Source organism: Bos javanicus, chromosome 3, assembly GCF_032452875.1.
Source record: "Bos javanicus breed banteng chromosome 3, ARS-OSU_banteng_1.0, whole genome shotgun sequence".
Classification (NCBI taxonomy): domain Eukaryota; kingdom Metazoa; phylum Chordata; class Mammalia; order Artiodactyla; family Bovidae; genus Bos; species Bos javanicus.
Window position 1 is genome coordinate 91,168,430 of NC_083870.1, and position 12,912 is coordinate 91,181,341.

The window sequence follows — 12,912 nt, forward strand, 5'->3', positions numbered from 1 at the left end:
AAAATTTAATTTTGTTCCTATAAGTATAGTCAACTACAAACTCTTAAACCTCACAACAAGCAAAAATCTCAATATAGTTAGATCTTTTATATAATAATATAAAGCATATTATATTATATAATATATAATAATCATAAAGCATATGTGATATATGGTTTATATTATAAACATAAGTAATATATAGCATACTATATTCTTGTTGATTTGCTGGGGTGATGGGTGCACAGAGATTTATTACACTGTTCTCTTTCTGTGCATGTTTTAAATTTTCTCATGCATGCATGTTTAGTCATTCAGTCGTGTCTGACTCTTTGCAATCCCATGGACTGTAGCTGCCAGGCTCCTCTGTCTGCAGGATTATTCAAGCAAGAATATTGGAATGGGTTGCCATTTCCTCCTCCAAGAGATCTTCCCGACCCAGGGACCGAACCTGTGTCTCCTGAGTCTTCTTCATTGGCAGGTGGATTCTTGACCACTGAGCTACCTGGAAATTTTCTTACTGTTGTTCAGTCACCCAGTCGTGTCCAATTCTTTGTGACTCCATGGACTGCAGCACACCAGGCTACCCTGTCCTTCACCATCTCCCAGAGTGTGCTCAAACTGATGTCCCTTGAGTCAGTGATGACATCCAACCATCTCATCCTCTGTTGTCCCTTCTCCTCCTGCCTTCAATCTTTCCCAGCATCAGGATCTTTTCTAATGAGTTGGCTCTTTGTATCAGGTGACCAAAGTATTGGAGCTTCAGCTTCAGCGTTGGTCCTTCCAATGAATATTCAGGACTGATTTCCTTTAGAATTGACTGGTTGGATCTCCTTGCAGTCCAAGGGACTCTCAAGAGTCCTCTACAACACCATAGTACAAAAGCATCAGTACTTCAGCACTCAGCCTTCTTTCTGGTCCAATTCTCACAACCATACCTGACTACTGGAAAAACCATAGCTTTGACTACATAGACCTCTGTTGGAAAAGTGATCTCTGTTTTTTAAACAGAGCTAGGTTTGTCATAGCTTTTCTTCCAAGGAGCAAGCATCTTTTAATTTCATGGCTGCAGTCTCCATCTGCAGTGATTTTGGAGCCAAAGAAAATAAAATCTGTCACTGTTTCCATTGTTTCCCTACCTATTTGCCATGAAGTGATGGGACCAGATGCCATGATCTTTGTTTTTTGAATGTTGAGTTTTAAGCCAGCTTTTTCATTCTTCTCTTTCACCTTCAATCAAGAGGCTCTTTAGTTCCTCTTTGCTTTCTGCCAGAATGATGATGTCATCTGCATATCTGAGGTTATTAACGTTTCTCCTGGCAATCTTGATTCCAGCTTGTACTTCATCCAGCCTGGCATTTCACGTGATGTACTCTGTATATAAGTTAAATAAGCAGTGTGACAATATACAGACTTGACATGCTCCTTTCCCAATTTGGAACCAGTCCTGTTGTTCCATGCCCGGTTCTAACTGTTGCTTCTTGACCTGCATACAGGTTTCTCAGGTTTCTCATAACAAATCTTCTTATAACAAACCCTAAAACGTTATTTTCATAGTCTTGATTTATTTTCTGCTGCCATTCAAGTTTCATGAACATAAATTTCTAATTTGTCACTTCAGACAAATTTTGAAATCTCTCTAAGCTTTGGTTACCTCTGCTACTAAAAAACAAAATCAAACAAATAAGTAAAAATACACCAAAATGTTGAAAGGAGGAAATGAAATAATGCATTCCTAGTATATAATATTGGGCTTTACCAATAGTAAAGAATCCACCTAGCAATGCTGGAGACGTGGGTTTAATCCCTGGGTGAAGAAGATCCCCTGGAGAAGGAAATGGCTTCCCACTGTAGGCTTCCTATCTGGGAAAATCCCATGGACAGAGAAGCCTGGTGGGCTACAATTCATGGGGGTCACAAAGAGTCAGATACAACTTAGTGTCTGAACAGCAACAAAGTATAGGATATAGTGCCTGGATCCAGGAGTTTTTTTTTTTTTTTTAATCCAAGGTTTTTTATTATTATTGTTATAGACTCTTTACCATCTGAGCCACCAGGGAAGCCCATTATTATGATTATTATGATTTTATTGTTATATTACTACTAATATTATTTCAATGTTTATGTCTCAGACTTCCTTGCTGCAAGAATCAGAAACTAAAGTTTATTTCAAAGATATTGGGAATGGCAGAGGACAAGTTCAAGGAAAGTTTAAGAGAGATGCTTAGAGACTTGGCCTCAGAAGAAACTTGCGGTGACTGCTGCAAGCCTGCCGAGCACAAGTGCAAACTACCCTGGCTACAGTTACCCTCATAGAACCGGTCCTGCCCCAGCCCGGGACGCCTACCCCGACATTGGCCCACGAATGTTTCTGAGCAAGCCCTGCTTCCTCTAGCTGCTCCTTTGGGTAGGTCTGACCAGTGAATCCTTGAGGAGTCAGACCCATAAAGCTTAAACTTCTGCAACCAGGAGTTCAAAAAATGCTGACAACCAGGCAGAAAACTTAACGATGTCCTATACAGTCTCCTTGCTAGCTGCCCAAATTTCACATAGATCTTCCTTCCATTCTGGAGCTTGACAATGGCAACAGTTATTATTACCCAACAACAAAAATCTAACACGACGAGGCTCTCCATACTTGGGAACATTCTCGCCCTCTGCATACAGGAAGCCAACCAAACACTCATCAATTATTATTCTGGGCAGTGCATCTGGGGTCTCTAGGTAATGTTTCTCCTCCTCTTGTTCCATCACAATTCTATCTGAATGTGCTACAGCCTGTAGACAAATCTGTAAAATTCACCACTGCCACTATGCACCAGTCAGACCATAAGAGAACAAAGGGAAAAAAGGGAAATTTGTTATAATACAGCCAAAAAAAAAAAAAAACAAATCCTAGAGATATCTTCAATAACTTGTCATGAAATTATAGTTAGGAAGAGTGAGGGAGAAAGAGAAAATTAAATACTGTGTTTGTTCCGCTCTCAGCCAGCATCTCAGCTGGTCAGAACTCTTGACTTTGTGGGGTGACCCAAACCAAATCTTCATTCCTGAAGGATCTGAGCCATTGGTGGTCTTAGCAGTATGGAGACTTAGAAGCTGTGTTGTTTTTTTTTTTCAAACCCCTGAAGGTGAAAAAAAAAATTGTAGAAGACTCCACAGAGGAACTTAATTCCAGATAGACCCCTCCATGCCCAGTTTCATTAGCAGCAACCTATTTTCGCTTGGTCATCAAGACTAACTACCATAAAAGCACAGTAACCTCCTTTCCCACCTGTTCACTGAGGGTAAGAAGGAGTCTGAAAATATCCAGATGGTGATTCAGCTTCCAGCCCCAGGACCCATTGCTAAGCACCCTGATGAAAGAACACCTCCCTTGGCACAGAGACCTCTGAACACACAGAACCCAGACAGAGTCTCAGGGGTGGAAAGTACAATTCCATAATCAGAGTCTTTAGGGATGGCTGCTCTGGCAGGTCCTGTCTGGGGAAACAGAAGCTCTACCAACTCAAACATCAGGGAACCCAATTCCAGACTGCTATGCATATAATTTAGAGTTTCAGGGTGGCTGGAGCTTGTCCCTTAAATCTAATTAATGTATGCCGTTGAGTTATCAAGGGTACACATGCCTCTAGAAAATGCTCTGGGTGGTCCTGCTTGATTTGGGGGAATCTGGGATTAAACAAAATGTGTTTGACCAGCAAATCCTCACCTGTTAACCTCAGGTGGAAATATATTCCAGGTAGAAAGGAATGTTGCAATAAATAGTTGAGGACATGCTGCTATAAAGAAATCCAGAGTTGGTTTTGCACCTCTCAGTGGCATGGAATTATTCTGAGGATTATATTAAATAACAGATGTAAAGTGTGTCACATAGTAGGTATTCCATAAAAATGAAAATGTGTCACCCCATGCTTCTAAACCATGCTAGGGGGGAGGAGGCTGGGTGTTCCATTTTATAGATTAAAAAGCTGGGACTCAGAAAAGATAGATTAATGAGGACACAGTTAGGAAGTGGGAGCAGCAATGGCAGGAACTGACCTTGGCCTCCTGGCTCCACTTGCAATTAATTAGACTCACCACTTCCCAAGACACACAGCCTCAATCTGGTCTTACTCACCCCACAAGTTAACGTTTCACAAATACTGAGTCACAGCTGCCCCTCCTCTTGGCTGCATGAGAATCCCAGCATGCTCCATCCCAGGCCTGGCAGCTCCCACCCTTTTCTGGGGCCTCTGATGGGGATGCTCGAGGCCCAGCCTGCCAGGAACTGAGGGAGTAAGTAAGGCATCTGTGCCTGGGGAGGGACTGACCTGTGTGAGCTGGCAGAATCTGAGATGCTGCCAAGGACCACATCAGAAAGATAATATTTGAAGAGTGAAATGTTCTCCAAAGAATGTAAAATCCTCCAAGCGAGTAAGAGCCTGAACTTCTCTGGGCATGACTCATGCTAGATGGGCCAGAACATGAGCTGTAGACAGCAGGTGAAACAGGGCACGAGAGAGCAGGGTGTCCACACTGAAAGGGATTTAGGAGATTATCTGTCCCTTTAGCAAAGAAGAAACTGTGGTTCAAAGCAGACTGACATTTCCAAGGTCACACCACTGAGGCATAGCCCTAGAACCTAAAGCCAGACTTCCTCATTCATTTGTCCAATATTAACTGTGTGCTTCCAGGGTGCCTGGAGGGCTATTAGGTGGCACTAAGAATACAGAAGGAAACCAAACAAGCAGGATTTCTGTCTCCCCAGAACTGACTTTCTAGACACGAGGAGAAAGAATGTAACATGTCACTGTGGAGAATGAGAGGTGCTATGATGCTGGCAGGGAGAGGGGTACAGAATGCTGTGGGGGCACAGGGGAGGGTAGTCTCATCCAGTCTGTGGAGTCAAGAAAGGTCTCCTGGTCCAAACTGAGATCTAAACCCTGAAGAGGCATGAATCAGGTGAATGGAGTTGGGGTGGAAGGAAGGAGAACACCCCAAGCAGGAGGGAGTTCTGCAAACAAGGCACAGAACTAGACCCTCGTTTTAAAGAAATGCATAAGCTATGGCTGCCCCACACTGAACAAGTACCCAGGCACAAAGAAAGCATGAGAAAAGACCACCTGTCTATCAAAAGGAGGCGATATTTGGATCTTGACGGATGGGTAGGACTTCAGCAGGTACAGAGAAAGCAGATGGCTAGTCCAAGGCCGAGGGATTAAGTGGGAAAAGGCACTGAAAGAGAACTTACAACAGGATATACCTGGCACAGGAACTGATCTTTATGTAGGAGGTCAATACATGTTTGTCAAATACTAAACCTCGGGACTAATGGTCATTGGTGGGGCTCAGAGAAGCACAGAGGGAGTCCTGGTCTCCCATGGCTGTGAGCAACCCCTCCCAGCCATAGACTTAGAACAGCTGCTGCTTACGCACAACACAGACAAGGGGGTGGCCCAGCGTCACTGCCCACACCCAGGTCCCCATGCCGCTGCATGGTCTGTATGGCCACTGCAGCCCAACAAGCAGCTGGTGTCCATGGATCCCAGGCTTTCTCAGCCCCAAGGACCCCAGGTAGGCAAGGAGTAGTCAGAAGGAACAGTCTTTCAGCTAATCAGTTTTACTCTGATTATGGGATAAATCTTTTGTCTTTTCATACTTTCATGGGGTTCTCAAGGCAGGAGTGCTGAAGTGGTTTGCCATACCCTTTTCCAGTGGACCACGTTTTGCCACGGGATTGGAAAAGGTCAGTTTTCATTCCAATCCCAAAGAAAGGCAATGCCAAAGAATGCTCAAACTACCAAACAATTACACTCATCTCACACACTAGCAAAGTAATGCTCAAAATTCTCCAAGCTAGGCTTCAACAGTTCATAAACCTAGAACTTCCAGATGTTAAAACTGGATTTTAAAAAGGTAGAGGAACTAGAGATCAAATTGCCAACATCCATTGGATCATAGAAACAACATGAGAATTCCAGAAAAACGTCTACTTCTGTTTAATTAACTATACTGAAGCCTTCGACCCTGTGGATCACAACAAACTGTGGGAAATTTTTAAAGAGATGGGAATACCATCTTCTCTGGTAGCTCAGCTGGTAAAGAATCCACCTGCAATGCAGGAGACCCCAGTTCAATTCCTGGGTTGGGAAGATCCGCTGGAGAAGGGATAGGCTACCCACTCCAGTATTATTGGGTTTCCCTGGTGGCTCAGATGGTAAAGAATCCACCTGTAATGTGGGAGACCTAGGTTCGATCCCTGGGTTGGGAAGATCCACTGGAGAAGGGAACAGCTACCCACTCCAGTATTCTGGCCTGGAAAATTTCATGGACTGTATAGTCCATGGGGTCACAAAAAGTCGGACATGACTGAGCAAACTTTCACTTTCACTTTTTCACTTACCTGCCTCCTGAGAAACCTGTATGCAGGTCAAGAAGCAACAGTTAGAACTGGACATGGAACAACAGACTTGTTCCAAATTGCGAAAGGAGTACGTCAAGGCCGTATATTATTACCGTGCTTATTTAACTTGTATGCAGAGTACATCATGAGAAATGCCAGGCTGGATGAAGCACAAGCTGTCATCAATATTGTCAGGAGAAATGTCAATAACCTCAGATATGCAGATGACACCACCCTTATGGCAGAAAGTGAAGAGAAACTAAAGAGCCTCTTGATGAAGGTGGAAGAGGAGAGTGAAAAAGTTAGCTTAAAACTCAACATTCAAAAAACTAAGATCATGGAATCTGGTCCCAACACTTCATGCAAACAGATGAGGAAACAATGGAAACCATGACAGATTTTATTTTCTTTGGTTCCAAAATCACTGCAGATGGGGACTGCAGCCATGAAATTAAAAGACGCTTGCTCCTTGGAAGAAAAACTATGACAGAGACATTGATTTGCCAACAAAGGTCCATCTAGTCAAAGCTATGGTTTTTCCAGTAGTCAGGTATGAATGTAAGAGTTGGACTGTAAAGAAGGCTGAGTGCTGAAGAACTGATGCTTTTGAACTGTGGTGTTGGAAAAGACTCTTGAGAGTCCTTTGGACTGCAAAGAGATCAAACCAGTCAATCCTAAAGGAAATCAATCCTGAATATTCATAGGAAGAACTGATGCTGAAACTGAAGCTGCAGTATTTGGGCCACCTGATGCGAAGAGCCAACTCATTAGAAAAGACCCTAATGCTGGGAAAGATTGAAGGCAGGAGAAGGGGCCATGACAGAGGATGAGGTGGTTGGATGGCATTACCAACTCAATGGACATGAGTTTGAGCAAGCTCTGGGAGACAGTGAAGGACAGGGAAGCCTGGTGTGCTGCAGTGCATGGGGTCGCAAAGAGTCAGACATGACCGAGTGACTGAACAACAACAATGGGATGAATGGAGCAGACAAAATGAAATAGAAAGACAAGAATCCCTAAGGTCCCATCCAAGAACACAGGTAGACACGTTAAAGAAAACAGTGCTAAAAATAGCCTCCCCATGCAAAATCTTTGTGGTGCAGGGTGGCAATGGAATAAAGATGGTGTTGCTTCCAGTTCATCACTTCACCACTTGCTTCCATGGGAACTGAGATGAAACAGCTGAGCTGGGTCACAGCTTCATCTTTGAGGTCTGGGGCATGGGAGCCTGGGACACAGCCCCTACACAACTCAGGCCTTTAAAAGGAACTCAGAAGGAGGACAGACTGCAGTGTCAGTACCCTGTGGCCTGTCCTTAAGTGCCTGACCCAGAAACAGAGTCTTTAAGGCTGTGCTTGACACAAGATATTGTGCCCAGATGCACTACCTGTGGGATGCTGAATGTTCAGACTTGTAAAAAACCTTTTCTAGATTGGTTTTCATGTATGATTCCCATGCATTTTTTGAATTTGAATGCCATGCTTATTTTACTGAAGGATTTACTTTAATTTTAAACAGAAATTGATGTTTTACTTTGAAAGTGAAAGTGAAGTCACTCAGTCGTGTCTGACTCTGCGACCCCATGAACTGTAGCCTACCAGGCTCCTCTGTCCATGGGATTTTCCAGGCAATAGTACTGGAGTGGATTGCCATTTCCTTCTCCAGGGGATCTTCCCAAACAAGGGATTGAACCCAGGTCTCCTGCATTGTAGACAGACACTTTACCATCTGAGCCAGCAACCAGTAATTACTAAGACGTTTGGAAGACTATGTTCGACTGATCTAGATGCAGCGTGACTACTGTTTACAATAACCCTGCAAGAGAGCCTCCCACATGTACAGGTGAGGCCTCGACAGGCGTGAGAACAGGTCTCTCTGACTCCAAAGCCCACGTTCTTTCCACGAGGCAGCACCAAACGAGGACACGTGGGTGGACTGCTTCCCAGGATCACAGTGGTCTGGTTAGTTGACATGTGAGGCACAGGATGGGGAGCAGTGAGGGATGCACTTAGGGAAACAGAGACTTGTCTCAGGCCTGCACAACCCCATGGAAGATACCGCAGGGACCAGAGAGAGAAAACACAGGGTCTCTCCCCAGGGAGCTCACAGACTCAAAGGAGATAGACAAGAAGACCAGCGTCGAGGCTGAGGCTGAAGGCTCCCTTCAGGAAGGACAAGCAGCCCTACTTCCTCAGCCAGGCAGAGCCAACCACAGTGCCAATGACTATGACCCACAGGCATTCCCTGTTCCATGCTGCTCATATCATCTGGAACCCTGGTCAAACCATACTGTAATCCTCTCTTTTCCTGTCCTGCAGGTCATTGCTCTTTCCCCCTGTCCCCACTCACCCAATATCAGGGAAAACCCAGGAAGCATGTGTGTGGTCCCATGGCCCTGACCACAGCTTCCACGTCAAATGTCAGCTGAGGACTTGCACACACCCCACCCCACCCCCAGTTCTGCAATAAGCACTTCAGCATGCTAAGCCTCTTGGTTTACATTTCTGCATCTGGTTCTGAGTGAACAGAACCTCTCTGTCTGGGATGTAGGGGACAAGGCAGAGCAGCTGGTCCCAGTGGCCAGTCAACAGTCCCTAACCTGTGGAAAGTGACGATTTGAATTTTTTTTTTTTTTGGGGCCATACCAAGTGGCATGTGGAGTCTTAGTTCCCCAACCAGGACTGGAACCCACGCTCCCTACAGTGGAAGAGTGAAGTCTGAACCACTGGATCACCAGGGAAACGCCTTAAAGGCATGGTGCACATCTTGTCTCTGCATGCGTAGTGACCAGTTCTAGGTTTGACATTCAGTAGGGGTCTAGAAAACATCTGTGGAATTGAATTAAAAATTCATCCTGGGACTTCCCTGGTGGTCCAGTGGTTAAGAATCCACCTGCCAATGCACAGGACATGGTTTGATCCCTAGTCTGGGAAGATTCCACGTGGGGCAGAGCGACTAAGTCTGTGTGCCACAATCACTGAGTCCCTGAGCCACAACTACTGAAGCCCATGCTCTCAGAGTCTGTGCTCTGCAATGAGGGAAGCCACTGCAATGAGAAGCCTGTGTACCACAATTAGAGAGTAGTCCTCACTCACTGCAAATAGAGAAAGCCCATGCAACAACGAAGACCCAGCACAGACAAAAATGAATTAACATTTGTTTTTAATTTTTTAATTAAAAAAAATTTTAAAAAGAGAAAATTCACCCTGACTCTCTTAAATCTCTAATTTTTAGACAGTAGGGACCACTTAACAAAATTGTTCCACATATCAGCTCTTTTTAGCAAAGGAAATGGGTGAGATGGGAATTAAGCATTTATTGAGCATTTGCTAAGTATCAGGACTACATGGTTTCCAAATGTGGCTTCATTTACTCCTCCAACAACTCTCTGAAGTAGTTGTTCTTTTTCTTTTTATAGAAGCAGGAATAAATCTTACAACAGCCCCCGGTTACGATCCTGACTCTACCATTTATTAGCTGTGTGCCTCTGGGGATACTTCCAGCCTCTCTGGCCCTGTAATCGTTCTAGTTCATCGCTTTGCCTCCTAGGGCTTTGAAGACAACAAGTGCATTCCCTCTGAGATTTTTCTTATCTCCAAGCAGCACATCACCAGCTATTTTCAATGTCTTTCATGGTACAGTGGTCAAGGGCATTGGCTCTAGCATTAGAATAACCAGAGTTTGTCCCTAACCATGTCGTCTTGTGCACAAGAGACTTAACCTCTCTGAATGTTGGCTTTCCTATCTGTGTGACGTGGGATACTCATCATCCCACAGAGTTGTTGTGAAGATTAAATAATATCACAAGTGTAAGCACCTCACACCATGGCACACAGTAGGTCCTCATGAGATGCTGCTGCTTCTGGCTTTGAGTTCCTCCTCCCTCCACCATTTCAACTGAATTCAAGCCAGATTGCTGGTGTCTGATTCCCATCATGTGACATCAGAACTGGACATTCTCTGGACCACTTTGTTTTCCAGAGAACATCACAATCTGCCATGTCAGCCCAGATCCTGCCTCTTGAGGAGAAGGAAGGATCCGGAGCATGTGAATAGGACTAGGGTCATACCACTTCCAGGAACCCACACAAGATCTGCTGATAAATCATGACTCAAGAACTGGTGATAAATAAACTGATGTTTACTCTAAACACAAGAGCAAAGACAGTGATTTGATCTAAATAGTTGGATTTTTGTTACATTAACTGTTTAAGAGCAACCATTGGGGAAGCCTTCTCCATCCCAGGAGAATTAGTGAGCATAACACCAGGAAGCAGATCACCACCCTGGGGTACTTTCTTAAATCTCAGAGGACATTTTTTCCCACATAAATGTTCTAAAATCACAATGCATCTGATAATCAATGGACAGTAATAATCATTTAAAATAGTGCCAAGTTCCTCCTTCCAAGAATTTATGATTAAATTGATGATGGGGCTCTCTTGGGCAGCACACATACTAAAATTGGAATGATATAGACAAGTTGACACAAGATTGCACAAGGATGGTATACAAATTTGTGAAATATTCCATATTTTTTAGAGAACAAACTTATGGTTGCCAAGGGGGTGGGGGGGTGAGGGAGGAATAGATTGGGAGTTTGGGATTAGCAGGTGCAAACTGTTTTGTGTAGAAAGGATCAATCACAAGATCCTACTGTATAGCACAGGCAATTATATTCAATATCCTACAACAGGCCATAATGGAAAAGAATATGAAAAAGAAGGTATAACTGAGTCACTTTGCTGTACACCAGAAACTAACACAACATTCTAAATCAACTGCACTTCAATAAAATAATTTTTAAAAAATAATAAAATAAATTGATGATGAACAGTAGAAGAGGCAACTGTTAACTGAGTACCCACTATCTACTAGATCCAATGCTGTGTTCCAGATCCTTTCATTTTCGTTGCTTTCTTTTATAAAATGCTCTTTCAGAATGTATTTTCCCTTTATAAAAATTAATAAACACTGAAGATAACTTTAAAAATACAGGCAACTCAAGTATCCTGGAGTTCCCCAGTAACGAGACATCTAAAGAGCTCCTTCAGAATCTAAGGGGCCGTAACACTGTGAAAATATCAACTTGCATAATTGTAGGAACAAAACCATACTCCACCCACATTACCACCAGCTATTTCTGAAGATCCCAGGATAACTTACATTCTTTTGGTAGTCCCCTGTCTCTGCAACCTCTGCTCCAAGCTTCTCTACCATTCAATTCTGCCCATTCAAGCTTCCCCAAGCTGCCACTGCACCTTCCCTGGCCTTCCCACACCTAAACATTGATCTTCCCTTAATTTCCCAAAGTACAGGTGATGCTATACCTGAGTGTTTGACCAACTCTACTCAAGCCCTGACGGGACTACAAGGGCACTACAACACTGAAAAGTAAAATAGAAAAATGAATCCCAGATGGCGCTGAATCCAAAGACCAATGTCCTTAGTCTATATAAGGGACCACCATCCTCAACCAAAGCAGCGTGCCATTTTGCTCCATCTGGGCTAACCTCATGAAAGAGAATTCCCTCTTACCTCCTCTCCCCTGGGTTCCATGGCCCCAGTTCTCTCCCTCTGGATACTGCAGAAGAAGCCCAGAATATATTTCTATATTAGTTGAGATAACACTAGCTACTTTAACGGCAAAGCTCTGACATCCCAGGGGTTTAAAAGAAAAATTCTGTCTACCCTTACAAAGTCCAGCCAATGAGAGGCAGGGCTCACAGAGCTGTACTCCATAGAATCGTACACAGACCCAGGCTCAGAGGATCTGCTGTCTTCTACACAGCTTGCTCTGGACATCAACACCCAGTCTAAAGACAGGGCAAGCGAAGGAATCATGTGTAAATGATTTATTTATGTGGCCAGTGTTGCAAGTGGCATGTGAAATTTCCACCCATATTCCATTAACCAGAACACATGGCCGTGCTTTATTGCAAAAAAGGCTGGGAAACATAAAACAACTTGTGCCCAAAAGGAAAAGGAAGCAGATTTCTCAAACAATAGTCACTCTGCCACAGGCACTATTATCATGTGCCCCTTACCCAGAAAGCCAACAGCACCTTCTAGATGATGATGCAGAGCAATTTACCACCTATTCCTTTTGCTTCAGGGCTTCCCTGATGGCTCAGACAGTAAAGAATCCATCTGCAATGTGAGAGACCTCGGTTCGATCCCCGGGTTGGGAAGATCCGCTAGAGGCGGGGCATGGCAACCCACTCCAGTATTCTTGCCTGGAGAGTCCCCATGGACAGAGGAGCCTGGCAGGTTACAGTCCATGGGGTCGCAGAGTCAGACACAACTGAGCAACTAAGCAGACACTCTACTTCAAGCTCTCCTGACAGACTGGTCTGGCCATGCTGCTCCAGAACCAAAAGCCGATTTCAGTGTTTTTCCTAAACAGTAAAGAAATCTCCCTCCTGAAAGAAATCAAAGAGGATACTAATAGATGGAGAAATATACCTTGTTCATGGATTGGAAGAATCAATATAGTGAAAATGAGTATACTACCCAAAGCAATTTATAGATTCAATGCAATCCCTATC

General features: G+C 44.0%; 1 non-coding gene across 1 annotated transcript; it reads left to right on the plus strand.

The window, feature by feature from the left end:
* Nucleotides 1-10,798: 10,798 nt before the first annotated feature.
* LOC133245433 (U6 spliceosomal RNA) lies at nt 10,799-10,903 on the plus strand. The gene has a single exon (XR_009735693.1). It is a non-coding gene; the product is annotated as a U6 spliceosomal RNA (small nuclear RNA).
* The last annotated feature ends 2,009 nt before the right edge of the window (nt 10,904-12,912 follow it).